Source organism: Corvus cornix, chromosome Z (genome assembly GCF_000738735.6).
Source record: "Corvus cornix cornix isolate S_Up_H32 chromosome Z, ASM73873v5, whole genome shotgun sequence".
In the NCBI taxonomy this organism is placed as follows: Eukaryota; Metazoa; Chordata; class Aves; order Passeriformes; family Corvidae; genus Corvus; species Corvus cornix.
The window spans coordinates 70,047,873-70,063,728 of NC_046357.1; positions in this window are offsets into that span (position 1 = coordinate 70,047,873).

Below are 15,856 nucleotides of genomic sequence, written 5' to 3' on the forward strand. Positions count from 1 at the left end.
CTAGCGGAAGGGTGTAACACCTATAAATCTGTGGTCGTAAAATGCCCCTCATCTGCACCTATCCACCTCACAGACATGTGTCAAGAAGCAAGATAAAATCAACACGGCAATAGAAAAAAAAGCATATATCCTTAAAAACAATTTCTGTGCGAGAAATGTTGTGCAGTAAGTTGTCATCAGGTAGGGAAACCTCAAGGCTAATGTCAAGGTGATTTGGGAACTAAGGAGCCAATAGTGGGTCCCATCTGACCAGTGGTTCCCGCCTCTTACAGAGAATATCCTAGTGCTGGTAGACATCAACCTACTTTTTCTAACAAGCATTTCTTGCAGTTGCTACATACTACCAACCGAGGTATTGAAAAAACATAATTTTTATGTTTCTGAAATGACACTAAAACTAAAAGGCAAATAAGGTAAGGTTAGAAAAAGTCCATTCCTAAGATTTTTTTCAAAAGATCACAGCATCTGTCATTTTGTATTCACACATTTTAATATAAATGTAACTTTAATTGAATACAGTGCTAGAAAGATACTACATATAAAAGCCAAAGCTTTTATTTACAAAATTCTTTACCTGTTGTTATTGCACGCTGTAACTAGTTCAAAAATCAGTTCCTTTTTTACTTCAATACAAATGTAAAAAAAGTTATTTATACAAATTGCAATGTTCATGTGGGAAATTTTTTCTTAGGTGATAGATCAATGCAGCATTTGCAAACAAAAGTAGAGATAGGCTATTAGACATAAAAATAAACAAATTTTTTAAAAAATTTCCAGATTTCCTTTATAAAGGGAAAACCTAGCTGTATTTGTCAAAACATACTCAGCTTTTTGAGGGACATAATGCCCATAATTCTGTTCTGGATTGCTATACCAGTAAAAAAATAATTTTGCTATTGTTGTTGGTTTGTGGCTTCACATATCTGAAGACAACAGGAGTATGTACAAGTCAGGTGAAGAAATATCCCACATGTAATTTAATTTTATCTGCTAGTCCTGAACAGGAAATGAACATTTGGAATTCTTGTATTTCCTCAGAGTCAAAGGAATGTGGGGGGTGTGTGTGGGTGTGTGTGTGTAAAAACATTTACTGTGGAGTAATCCAAGAGCAACATAACTTTTGGGATTAGGATTGCTGATTAGAGTGTTTCACACCTCTCAGTGAAATAAATGAGTTTCATATATTTAATTGCTTACATTTTGTTGTGTTATTTTGTTTTAGTTTTTTGTTTGTCTTCCTTTTTGTGATCCGCAGTTCATACCAAACAAACCGAGATGTGTTCTGAGAGCAATATACTGAGAGTATGTCTGCTCCACATGCTTTAGTGATACCTCAATGCAAGGTTATTGTCAATGAAACTGTAATGGTGTGGAGCTTAGCATACCTGAGTAGTGTTCCAAGTCCAACAGACAACTAGTTGGAATTGCCTCTGTGCTACGGGTGTAGTAGCAAGTGTGTTTTACATTTAGCCAGGTATGATGACAAAAGCTGCAAACTCACTTCTGTCAGCAATATGAACATGTGCTGAAAAATCTTAAGAGTAGGAATTAACAACAAACAAAAAACAAAACAAAAAAGTCTAAAGTACACACCAAGAAAAAAGCCCCAACAAACCCAAAAAAGAACACCCAAACAAACAATGTTGAAAACCAGCCAGCATGAAGAAACTATTTCTGTCCTTAGCTTAGGTAGAACACACCTTAGTATAGGTAGAATTTTTTGGGGGTGAAAACTAATGAAAACATTCTCATTTCTAATGAAAACTGATGAAAAAATTCTCAGCAGTTTTTGAGATTCCGTCAAAAATATTTAGCTTAGAAAGTGAAAACAGAGGCATATTTTTAGAATTTATAAAACTGTCTTATTTTAATGTGTTATTTTATATTGATCAGATAGTCTTCAGTTTGGCTTTTGACACTAAATTTTATTCTTTCATGGCCTAATGAAGGCAATGAACTTAGCTTCCATATTATGACTTTAGATTTCATATCAAGGTGAAAAGAGGGTTCCATTTTTCTGAATTCAGTAGCTTGATTTATTACTTGCATAGTTATTACTAGCAAATCTATTGCTTGCATATGTAACACAATTATCTATTTGTAGTAGTTTATGAGGGGCATATGTGACAGTGTATGTTTTTAGAGGAATAGGATTTCAGAACAAGAGCATGAAGAGATAAATTATCAATGCATACATTTAAAAAAATGTAATAAAATCTTTCAACAGTCACTATCAAGACAATGAAATAAATTGCTTTTGAATACTTTTTCTAGCAGATGTCAGCGATCTTACTTATCGCGGAACAAGCTACATTTGAACCAAGCAGCTCAGTATCACATTGAGGGATGTGGTTGCTGATTGAACACAGGTGTAATGGTTGATATGCTGTCACACGGTCTGATGTTAACCTAAGATCTTTGTTGAAATACTTATTACTGATGGCACCAAATGTAATTGCTAATTTTCTGCCTGAATGGTTACATATTTTCTCCAAATCTTAAGAGTTATTCATCCCTTTTCCACTGCCCATTTCTCAGAGTTTAAGGCATATGTGTCACTGGTCCACAGAACAGTAATTGAACCTGTCACTTGCAATCTACTGACTTAATTCCTCAGAAATGTATCCACTGCTTCATTCACCTTCCCGCTTATTTTTCTCTAGGTATCAAATGTCCAGCTTAAATCCAGGTTAATATTTACTTTGCAAATCTGTGGTCACAGAGAAAAGTATTCAGAAACATTCTGGGCTGATTATTCGTCTGGATTCATTGAAGAACTCTTGTTTAAAATGAACTGTCCACTACTAGGTTAATCTTAATAAATGAATCAATTAAGTTGCAGGAGTTAAACTAGGTAGAAAATATTATTCAAGAACATGGCTACATAAAATTCAGGCCCACTGAATTTTTTTTTTAGTCTTCCTGAAATCTGGATTACATGAGTGATTTTTGCCTAAATGGATAGCTACAGTTATGCAGTTTTGGTGACCAGTGCTTTGAATGATAGTACAAAGAACAAGTGTGCCTGCAGAAACTTTTAATAGGAGCTCTATAAAGTAATCAGAACCACAACAAAATAATCTTGAAGTGATTACCTACATAATAGTAATTGGGTGTTTTTAGGCTGTAGACTGTTGTACAAGTGACTGCCTTAATAAATTCACATTGGAAAACATTAATTATTTGATGATAACCGAGGCCAGAAAATTGAAAAAGCAGAATCACTAAAAGCACATGATTCAAGCAGAATTCATGCTGGTTTTTTTCAAGTGGAAATTTTATGAAATGCTTATGAATGTTCAACTCAAGTTTATCTATCTATGTATCTATTTACCTATCTATCTATGTGACAGTATAAAAGAAATCAACTCAGAAAATACTGACGCAGTACAGACAGCCTGAAATACAGAACAGTACTGCATGCAGTGTCTAAAAAATTCTTTTTGAAGTATTGCATTTCGAAGCTGTTTCACTGCCTCATCACAAATATACAGACTTGCACAATGGTTTACATCTAAAGGAGTTATCTGCACAAGGTTCGTAGTAGTTACTATTGAGTGAATGGATTTCTTTAGCATGAATTCAGTATGTTGTCAGTCACTTACCAAGGATCTCTCTGTCTTAAGCAAGAAAGAATATCTTAAATTCAACTAAAGAATCTCCTGCCTCGAGAGTCATGCCTGCTCAAAGGGTGAGTCACCTGCCCTGCCCTGCCCTGCATGCAGTAGTTATAATTTAGAGAGAACTCAAACTGGAGTCATCCAAAAATTGGTCATTGTTACCAAGTCTCTCCACCTGGAAGAGAACCCTGAGAAGCATCCTAACTCCAGTGGAGAATACCACCAGGCAGACACACTGCCTAGACAAGAGAGCTCAAAGGTTCACTTAGGCAGGAATATTTGTAGAAAAAAGTGGTTGGCTCATAGTTAAATTGCATGCAATTGTTATAAACGTGTTCGTGGATGTTAAATGTTAATTGGCTATGGTGGGGGTGGATTTTGTGACCGGTTAATTATAAGACTTAAGGTTAATTAATGTCAGCGCTCAAAGTATACAGGTGTAACGCTCCCATGTAACCACTAGATGCCAACAGCCTATGAGGTGTCTTACATCACCCCAACATCCTGGGACATGATTGGTAGACTCAAAGAACCAATGGGAAGGAGAATGGAGGAAATTATTGGACATGAACGCTTCCTGAAATGAGCCAATGAGAAGACCCTAAAAGGACCAATGGGAAAGCGGATTGAAAAAAGAACCAGTCATGGTGAACCAGAGACTATTAAGAACTCTTGCAGGGTTTCACCCCACATCTTCCTACTGTTACCTTTGCGTGTGGGGAGCACCCAGCACTCTTGAGAGTGCTGATCCTTTCTGCTTTGTCTTTGGGGTCCTGGGCCTATCCTGGGTCCCCGCTTCCAGTTGTTTGTGGTTTTGTTTAGAAAATCAGTTAAACCTGTTCAGGTGACTGACTGTTTATTTCACAATGGGAGAAGTATCCATGAAATTCCTTGTGCCCATAACTTTCTTTGTTCCTTGATAAATGAGTCTTGGAAAAGCCACACACTATTCATGCATTAACTTCATGATCAGTGTTCCAAGCTCATGAACGTGGATGTTCACTGAGCCACTCTGCTCCTTTGTGGTTTTCCTAGAGGAGTGCTTTGCACACATATAGCTTGAGATTTTGCCTCCTTTGAAACCAGTACCAAACCGCTGCTTGTTTGGTTAAGGGATCCAGTGCATCTGTCACACTACATAATACTAGAAAATGTCTGAATGAAAGATGGAAGAAATTTAGTAGTACAAGTATGCTGCAAGACTTAATGAATTAGAAAAAGGCACTTTAGCATTTCCTCAATGCCACCTGTATGTTCCTTCCTCCCTATTTTTGAAAGAGTATTTTACAGCAGTAATAGTATCTATAAATACTTTTTTTTTAAAGTATAGGACATTAAGAAGGCTGTTAACTGTAACACATTTAGAGAAGAATTCCTCAGTCTTCTCATGTTAAAAACTTCTGTCACTCCCTCAGAATGGACACATACCCAGTGGTTGGTCTCTTGGAAATTCTACCCTATATAGGAAATTTCCTCAAGAAATATTTACATCACTTTGAAATGTACTACCAATGACTCTGAGAGGTGAAAAAAAACATCCCAGGATAGCACTTTCATCCTAAAAAAAATTTATTGTAGGATGAGATATTTTACCACTTTCTAATTCAAATTTTCAAGCTTAATTGAATTGAATTTAAATGGGTTGGAGTGGGCAGGGTTGACTGATGTATTGTACAAAGGAGAGATCATGCTGTGGAACCAATGAATGTACTCTTTTTCATATAATTTATTATATTTTTAATCATTTATTTTTTTACTAAATTTAGGAATTTTTTTCACTATTTTTAGGAAAGCAAAAGAAAAAGGAATACAACATGTGAAGATCTAAGACATGGAATCATCTTGAGAGACTTCAATGCAAACAGACAATTCAGACCAAATAAATGTGAAACTTAGGTTATAATTTTATTTAGCTGAAATGTTTTTGATTATACCAAAGGATTAATAGTGCAGGTTTTGAAATAAAAGAAGATAGATTGCATCAAATTTTAATTTTGACAAACTTCCATAATTCAAGTGTAAATTTCAAATGCAGAAGAAACTTCTGATGTAGAATTATTCCTATTTGGTCTGCCAGTTAACTGTGTCCTACCAGCATTAAAAATGTCTTATCAAAGACAGTATCCCTGGTTTATATGTAGTTGTACTACAGCAGTGCACATTCTTTGCCATTTGTGAGGAGTGGTGCTATAGTGAGGCAAGATGTTTCTTTCTGCCATTCTTATATTAGGTGAACAAATCTTTTCCCGAAGTTAGTAACTGGTGCTACTGCGGGATTTTTCAAAGTCAGGTAAGCATTTCTTAAAAGGTGTTCATCCTGAGATTCTTCAGCTTCTGTGAATTTTGCACGCAACTCTTCAAAAATCATCAAACACTGGGCTCCTGGTTTGTCAGACTTCTCTTTTTCAGAAAAGATGTAACGTGTATTAAACTCTTGTAACACTCTCCAAGAAGTTTAAAAGGAGATTCTAATTATACCTGTTCAGTTGTGGGAATTTGTGATCTGGCACAAATGACCTCGCACAGACAGTAAGAAGGCGAAGCTACAAGAAGGGATAGAATGGGCTGAAGGAGGATGTCAAAGACAGAACAGATTCTTGCAAGGAAATGAGGTTTTCTTTGGTGTTGAGATAATAAAATTCATCAGCGTTGCCTTGTAGTCATCCTGGAATGGGAACACTTAGGATACCAAGCTCAGGGCCCACTATTAGGCAGCGGAGCTGGGCTGAGGTATGGATCCATGGTTGCACTGAGGTGCCCCATAAAACTGATTTCAGGATTGGTGCTGCTTACAAGTATGATATCGTTATCTCTAAACTGGAGAAGCATGGATTTGACAGATGGATGACTACGTGGATAAAGAATTACCTGGATGTTTGCATTTAAAGGGCTGCTGTCAATGGCTCAATGTCCAAGTGGAGCTCCATGGTATGTGGCTTTCCTCGGGGTTTGGTATTGGGAGTGGCTCTTTAACTTCTTTCCAGTAACATGGACAGTGGGATCTGTGCACTCTTAGCAAGTTTACTGAAAACACCAAGCTGTGTGCTGCAATCCACATGCTGGAGGGAAGGGATGTCAGGAGAAGGGACCTTGACAGGCTTGAGTGTTGGCCCCATGTGAACCTCATGAAGTTTAACAAGGACGAAATCCTGCATCTGGCTTGGGGAAAACTCCAAGCTCAAATACAGACTTGAAGGAGAATGGAGTACCTAAAGGGGGCCTACATGAAAGCTGAAGAAGGATTTCTTACAAGGCTTTGCAGTGACAGGACAGTCACTTCAAACTGAGAGAGGATAGACTTAGATATAGAGAGAAATTCTCTACTGTTAGGGTACTGAGACCCTGGCACAGGTTGCCTAGAGAAGCTGTGGGTGCCCCATCCCTGGGAGTGTTCAAGGCCAGGTTGGATGGGGCTCTGAGAAGCCTGGTCTGATGAAAGGTGTCCCTGACCATGGCAGGGGAGTGGGAATGAGATGATCTTAAAGGTCCCTTCCAACCCAAGCCATTCTATGATTCTGTAATTGATTCTATGAAGTGTATATAAGGAAACTGTGACATCTTGGTAGACTCCATGTCAAACACGTTCATGTGGTCCAATTCAGCCCAATACACCATTAGTTTTTGGGGGTTTTTTAATATTGTAACACTAATATGTGTTTAATTCACCTTCAGGTGGATCATAAAAATTCCCAAACATGTTTCCCAAAACAATGTTTGGTTTAAGTATATATCTCATGACTAGATCACATTGTGTGCGCTCTGCCTATGTGTATTCAGAGTTCTTATGATCATGAGAACCTACCTAAATGTCAGCCTCAAAGCTTTATGAGACAACCTAATTGTTTTATTTGAATATCATCTTCACAACTCATTTGCTGCTGTCAGGCTGGCATCTCATCATGAAATAGATAGTGCTAATTAAGTAGTCAGTCTTAACATTAACATCCTTTATTTAACTGGTAGTGATCAGATGGAACAGTGGGATCCAGCTATATTAAATGCCTAATAAAAGTCTTACACATGCACCATTTACAACATGAAGTATTATCCAATTTTGGAAACTATGTCTTTTTGTTCTGTTTTAGTTATTATTGTATTAAACTCTGTCTAATTTACAGAGTTTGCACTGATCATTAAGAAATGTAGCACATTTAATTAACTTTCTGCCCTGAAAGACTTTAATTGAAATTCTATTTTGTTTTCAAATGGAGAAATAAATACTGTGTTCTGATTTTAGTTCCTAAAACATATTTATCCCCACTAGTCCCCAAAATTCAAAATTCAAATCTGAATGACTGACAGTCTTCACTAAACTTAAAAATGATGTATTTAGTATATACATTGAATGAAATCTTATAAAAATAAAATTTGATATTGAAGGAGACATACACTGAAAACTAAACAGTTCTGTTTATTAGAAGAATGATACTATCAAGAACAAAAGTTCTGAAAGAATGATGTTGGAAAAATTCATTTGGGGTACTTTAAATACATTGTGATATATTCAGTTAAACAAGGATGACCTGAGAAGGTAAGAGTAATTCTTAACACCAAAAATTAATATATGGATCAAAAATCAGACAAATAGGGGATACCTGTGCTTTGCTGATGATGTGCAGATGATAGGAAGGAGAAGGCAGAATAACAAATCCCAAAGATGTTTGCTTTCATAGACAGCTCTAGAAAACATTCCACAGCACAGATGACGACACTTTCAGAGGGGTCTTCAAATAAAAGTTATCTAACAAAAATAGAAATAAACCCCACCCCAAGTTATTTTAAGGTAAAATAACTTAGAAAAGATAGACACAGGTGAATCCTTGCCTTCAAATTCCATATTCTCATTTCTCTTTTCTTGTCTTCCTACTTCTTGGAGGTATGTCTCTCCTACACAGACCTATAGATAGTAAAGATGTAACAGTCCAAATACAAGTAGGGGTGAATTCATCCACACAAATGAAAAATGTTACATACATAGATGATCTTTTGTATATGCATACCAAAGTAAAATTTTTTTTCTGAAGGGCGTTTAACTACATTTCCACACAGAAAACAGCCGAATAAGATTTTTAATATTATTTGGGAAAAAAAGTTTGAGGCTATAGCCCCTGACTTAAACAGAAATGTGTCTTCATCAGCAGTTCAGAAGCTAGTTTTATTAGACCTTTCTTAATCACACAGCATGGCATAACTGATTTCACTAGCCATTCTCATTTATACTTCTGTTAGTCAATTTTTAGTTTCCAGTTGAAAGCAAATTTATAATGGGAAGATAGAGTGAAATCATGGTTGAGCAAGATTGTGACAGCATCATTTCTATAATAAGCATGATCTTCTCTGGCTAGAATTTAGTAAGTGATTGCATAATTTTTCCAGGATCAGGTAAGTCTTACTACTTATCAATTTTGTATTGACTTAAGGGAAAAAGATCTGCAAACTAAATGCCAGAAAACTCTCATAATGAAGTCACAAACTTGATAGAAGTAATGACTACTTTGCTACTTTGCAGAAATTTCACTGTGTGGCAGATCTCTTCTGGTATGGTCAGAACATGATGGGATGTAGGTTAATGGAAAATGTTCTGTAGCAGGGACACAAAACAGTATTGAATTAGCAATTGAATTCGCCATTCAATTTTGAGTTTCACGTATTTGCTATTCAAGGATAAACATGATTCTTTCAAACTTTCTTTGCATTGGCTCTTCTGCAAGACATGATTCTTTTAAAACTTTGATGCTTTAGACAGCTTCTTAGATGATCTTAATATAATTTTGGTGCGTAATATCATAAACAGTACATCACAACCTAGAATAATACAGTAAGTAAGTATTCTTTTTCCTTTGGCTCTCTAGCTCTCTTAACTCCTGGAAATCTCTTCAACCCTAGACATCTCATTATAAGAGAGAGGTAATTAAACTCTTAAGAAGGTTAGCAAACAGCATAAAATTATCATCAGAATGGAGAAAGTAGCATAAAGGAAAAAATTAAGAAGGATAAATATGTATAAATTAGCCATGAAAATGAGGGAGATACAGTTAGAAATCTTAGTAACAGTCAAAGTGTACTGTAAACACCAGAGGGAGTTTATTAGTTTTTGAGCAGCTGGAAAATTAAAATATTTGAGTACTAGGAAACACTTCTTTGACAGTTGAATATATCAATCCATTTAATATTTTTCCAAGTAGAATGTCAGAAGCTATGAAATTTTGACTGGGCAAAGCACTAGAAAATGTATCACATTAAATTTTTTGTCACTGTTAAGCATAATTGTTATATATTAGAATTAGGAATTATCAAAGTCAATGGATTTTTTCAGCACATCATAGAGTACCTCATTACTTCTTACTCATAAGTTTACTAGTGATTCCAACAAAGGGACATTTAGAGAACAAGCAGTAAGAAGAATACTGGAAGCTCCAAACCCAACCATAAATAAAGAATTAAAGAAACAACAAAAAAAGGAGTTGGAGCCAAGATTGTTTTCTAGGAAGTGTACCAAGATGTTTTTAAATTTCTGAAGAGGAAACAGAGGGTTTACTGTGATTATCAACTACTATTGAAAATTAAGTCACATAATGGTATAGAAATGTAGGAGTGTCTAATGTCAAGAAAAATATAGACAGAACGGCAAGTAAAGAGTAACTCTACCCTCTTTGAGTTTACTACTAGTGCCTTGTCCTAGCACTACATGGCTTTGTAAAGTCCCTCTCCGGTGTTCTTATAAATCCCCTTCAGGTACTTAAATGCTGCTCGAAGTCAACCCAGACGGTTCTTTTCTTTAGGCTGAATAACTCTCTCAGCCTTTCCTCAAAGGAGAGGTTCTCCATCCCTCTAATCGTCTTCGTGGTCCTCTTCCCAACTTACTCCAACAGCTCCACGTCCTTCCTGTGCTGGAGGCAGCTCTGCAGGTGAGGTCTCACCAGAACAGGGCAGAGGGGCAGAATCCCCTCCCTCCCCTGCTGCCCACGGGGCTTTGGATGCAGCCCAGGACACACTTGGCTTTCTGGGCTGGGAGTGCCCATGGCCGGCTCAATGTCCAGCTCTCACCCCAGCCACCCCCAAGTCCTTCTGGGCAGGGCTGCTCTCGATCTGTTCATGCCCAGCCTGGGTTGGCACCAGGGGTTGTTCTGACCCAGGTGCAGCACCAGCACCCGGCCTTGTTAAACTTCATGAGATTCCCATGGGCCACTTCTTGAGCTTGTCCAGGTCCCTCTGGATGGCACCCCATTCTTCAGACATGTCAGCCGCACCACTCAGCTTGGTGTCATCTGCAAACTTGCTGAGGGTGCACTCAACCCCTTCATCTGTGTCTTTAATTAAGACATTAATAAGGATTTGATCCAATACAGCCCCCCCCATGAGGGTCACCACTTGTCACAAGGCCCATCAGAACACAGTCATTAAGCTTCTGGATGCGACTGTCTAGTCAATTCCTCATTCACTGAATAGGCCAGCTGTCAAATCCTTCCTTCTTTGAGTAGAGAGGATGTTGAGTAGGACTATGTAAAAGACCTTACAGAAGCCTATAGCCCTTCACTTGTTCACTGATGTAGTCATTCCATCATAGAAGACCACTATGTTGGTTGGGCAGGGCTTCACCTCGGTGAAACCATGCTGACTGTCCCAAATCGCCCCACTCTTCTCCATGTGCTTTAGTACAGTTTCTAGGAGGATCTGTTCATGATCTTCCCAGGCACAGAGGTGAGGCTGACAGGTCAGTAGTTCCCTGAGGTCCCCCGTTCTACCCTTTTTAAAAGATGGGTACAATGTTTCCCGTTTCCAATCATCTGAGATTTTACCTGATTGCCATAAATTTTCAACTGTCATAGAGAGTGGCTTGGCAACTACATTAGTCAGTTCCATCAGGACTCTGGGATGCATCTTATCAGTCCCAGAGATGCATGTGCCATCATCAACTTCCTCAGGTGGCCACTAACCTGATTTTCACTTCCAATGGGAAGGACTTTGTTCCCTCAGTTCCTGTCTTGCAATCCACCCACTCAAGAAGTGTAAGAGAAATTGCCGTTGAAGACTGAGGCAAAAATGTTGCTGAGTACCTCAGCCTTCTTGTCAGTTGTTCCCAGTTTAACAGCCTTCTTTTTTGGAAGTGGAGCATGTGGGTGTACACCTTCTTTCTTTGATCTTCCTTTTCTGTCTAACCTACCTGTAGAAACCCTTATTGTTATTTGAATTCCTTGTCAAGTTCAGCTGCAGCTCCTTCTTGAGGTTCTTCATTCCATCCCAACACAATTGAACATCACTGCCACACTCTTCCCAGGATACCTGTCCTTGCTTCTACCTCCTGTGCACTTGCTTACTGCCCTAAAGTTTGACCACCAGGTCCCAACTCAGCCATGTCAGTCTCTTGCCTTCCTTGCCTGATTTCTTGTGCCTCCAGATCACTGGTTGTTGCAACAATGGTAGAGGTCCTTAAGGACCTCCTAGTCTGTTCTCCTACCTTGTTCCTGAGAGTAGATTCCCACTATCTCCTTGGATAGATGGAATTTTGTTTTCCTAAATTCAGGGTCCTGACTTTACTCTTTGCCTGACCCATATCCCTCAGGACTTCAAACTCTACCAGTTCACATTCACTTCAGCCCAGGCTGTCTCCAATCTTGGTGTCTCTGATCAGCTCACTGTGTTGGTGACGAACAGATCCAGCATCACATCACCCCTGGTTAGCCTGTTACCTGGCTTAAGAAGTTATCCACCATGCATTCCACAAGTATCCTGGATTCCCTAGAGCTCATTGTACTATTTTCCCAGCAGATGTCTGGGTTGTTGAAGTCTCCCAGCAGGACCAGAGGCTGGAGCCTGCTGCCTTCTGCAGCTGAAGCAAGATCAGGCTCCCATTTATCAGGGGCCTGTAGTAGACAGCAACCATGAGGGTCCCTTTGTTGCCTCAGTCTCTGGAGCAACAATGCTATTAAGCTTGTTGAAGTGCTGTTTGGGACACTTTTGGTGTTCTTGCTCTCCCACAAGTCAAGCTATTGTTGAAAGAACACACCACTCTTTAAAACATATTTTAGATCAACAAAAAGGAGGGTTGCCTCAGTCTCTGGAGCAACAAACAGCTTTCAATTTGCTCATGGCTGTTCTTTGCTCTTCACATTCTTTCCACCTTTTCACTCAGAGGGCAAACCTACACCTGTAAAGGTGGCACTTAGGGACATGGTTTAGAGGTGGATCCAGCAGTGCTGGAATTCATGACTGTAAAAGCCTTTTTCAAACTAAATTATTGTAATGTCCTATCTGTTATCTTTTGGATCTCTGCTTTGTGGCTGATGGCCCTGCAGCAAACTGAAATCCTATGGTCCGCCTGTTTGCTTACACTGATAGGATGTGTAACTCCTGATTTTTGTAAATTTAGGGTTACTGTGTCAACGATTGATGTGACTTACGAATTTGCATTAACATTTCCCTCATTACTAAATTAAACATTTTCATGCTTGCCGTAACAGCAACAAACTAGACTTATGCCACCACATTTGTACAGCTGTCCCACCCCAGTCAAATCAAAGTGAAACAGTCCCTGCCTTTCAGTGACATCTGGAGTAGGCCATTCTTCTGTCTTCTGCAGAAAAAACGAAACCAAAAAACACTGCAGTGAAGAACATCACAAAACACGCTGTATATGTATAAAAGATTTGTTTTTCTTAGAATTATCTATCCCAGTCTACTTTAATATCAGTAAGTAAAATAATTTATTCATTCCAAGGAATCTCCAAACAGATGTTAAATTTGTTTCAGCAGTTTAAAGGAGAATTACTTGGAAAAACAGTAATACACCTGTTTTATTGCTTCTTTATGGTTTTGTTTTAGTTTGGATTTTTTTTTCTTTCCAGGTATCATTATATCTGTTGAAAGCCTCAAGTTATATTGTTTTAATGTAGTCCATCTGCAGATATATATTTAATTCCCCTCCAAACCTGTTTTACTTATTTTCATTCTATTTTTTTCTTTGCCTATATGTCTTTTTTTCTTATTTATTTTCTGTATCTGTTATTTGTGTGTGCAAAGTAATTGAGAATAATTTTGAGAAGATGCTAAACTAAGTTAAAGTTTCATCCTATCAGTAGACCCATTTATCTTAATGATTTCAAATAACCTTATATGCTCTGCAGAAACTTACTTCATGCTTACTAGCATGGCAGCCTTCATTTTATCCATGTATTAAAGCAGCTGAGCTACTGCGTATACTTAAAAGATGATCTTCATCTGAACGGATGAAAAATTCTCAGTAGATAACTTCTGTGTTGGGTGTATCCTGTCCTGTAGGAAAAACGTACTTGCTCAATATGCTTTGAAGCATATATTTTTTTACCATAAAGAATTCAAAATAATGCACATTTTTTTACAACTAGGGTACTCACCATTTTTCCCCCCTATTCATTCCAAAACACATTTTTGTTTGAAAGCCCATCATAGTATCTTTTTCATTTTTTCCAGCTGTAACTAGGCATATATTACAGAAAGTAGGTAATAAAGCTATTAATTATTTTCACATACTTTCTAAAATGTATGGATCCTAGAGATATTTGGAGGTATGAAGGACGTGTGGAGCAATTTTGCCTTCGTGTCCACTAAAAAAAACCAGTGACAGTCCTGAAATAAAAAATACTTTCTTTCAGCTTGTTCAATGTATCTTTAAAACCCTGCATCCCAGAATGACTCAACTTTATTTACTGTTCAGTGGAGTTGTAGTGTTGGGTGTGATCTGGCTGTCATTTGGGTGCCACAAAACCACATTCTTCTTTTTAATAGATGCTCCTCAGCCAGCTCATAAATTCTGGGATACACTAATGCCTTGCAGTAGTTCAGGATGCTGAAGTCTGCATTATATCACAGTAGCTGTACTCCAGCTGCAGGATGACTAGACCTTGGGAGAGAAGAAAAGTACGACACAAGTGAAACACTGATTCTATCAAGCATTTTGTCAGCAGAGGGAAACATTGAATGGGTATGACAAACCCAAAATCAAACACAGCAGTTTGACTGGAATATGTGGAGTATTTCAATCTAGATAAGCTTGAAGCAGGTAGTTAGATTTGTCTATTTCTTACTTTTCTTTTTCCTTTTTTTTTTAAATTTAAATTCAAAGAGATTACATTTTCCTGTAGAGACATTTTAGTATCTATTGAAAAACCTGTAATTAATTTTTCCAATCAGTTAAAATAAATCTTTAGGTATTTAGGGAAACCATTTCAGAAGGATACAAACCAGTATTGCATAGTACAAATTCCTTCCTGGGCTCTAAATAATTATTTTCTTCAATACTGTTCAAGACAGAAACAGAGAGAAACAAGCTATTTTGCTAACAGGGAGCTGAGGTTGTGTGGTAGGTTAAACATTTTCCAGATTTCTAGGATTTTTTACATACTAGCAAGAAAGAATAGATTTCATATGATTGTCGTGACTTTTCAAATGTGTGGCTTGGCAAATACAGACGACTTCATCAAGACTTTGGAATGTACTTGTGCATGTTCAGGAGACTCACATGGCCTCAAATCTGAACTTGCTTTTTGTCCCGTCCCTGCCTTAATGTTAAGGATCTTAAGATGTAGGAAGAGATAGCACCCTTGAAAACAGAATAAAAAATATTGTGGAGTATTTCAGCCTTCTTCCTGTCAATTGTCACGAGTTCTCATATCCTATTCATCAGATATATATTTTTTTAATCTTGATTTTCTGACCAAAACTCTTATTATTCTTAGCATCCCTTGCCATATTAAACTTCAGCTGTGCCCTGTCATTCCTCTCCCTACATACTTCATAGGACATATATCCCGGTTGCCTCTGCCTATGTGTTTTATTCTTACATTTGGGAATATGTGGGAATGAGAATGAGAGTTCTTGAGCTTTAAGAACAAAGTTCTTACAGAGCTGTGAGCTCTGTTCAGCTCTTTTTATCTTGAGACCAATTTCCCAGGGAGTCCCTTTCCTTAAACAATTGATGAGATGTTATTTGAAAATTCAGTGTCCTGCCTAGTCTTCACCTGGCCCATGTACCTCAAACATGTGAATTTCAGCAGGCCATGATACTTTAAGCCCAGGCTCAACCAATCTTGACCTCTCTAATTAGTTAACGTGTCAGTAAGCAACGAGCCTAGTTATTTCTCTCTTCTAATCATGTGTTCTATCACCTGGATTAAAAATTATCATCAGCATGCTCCAGGAATCCCATGGACTGCTTACATCTTGCTGTGTGTCTTTTCCAGCATATGTCAGGCTGATTT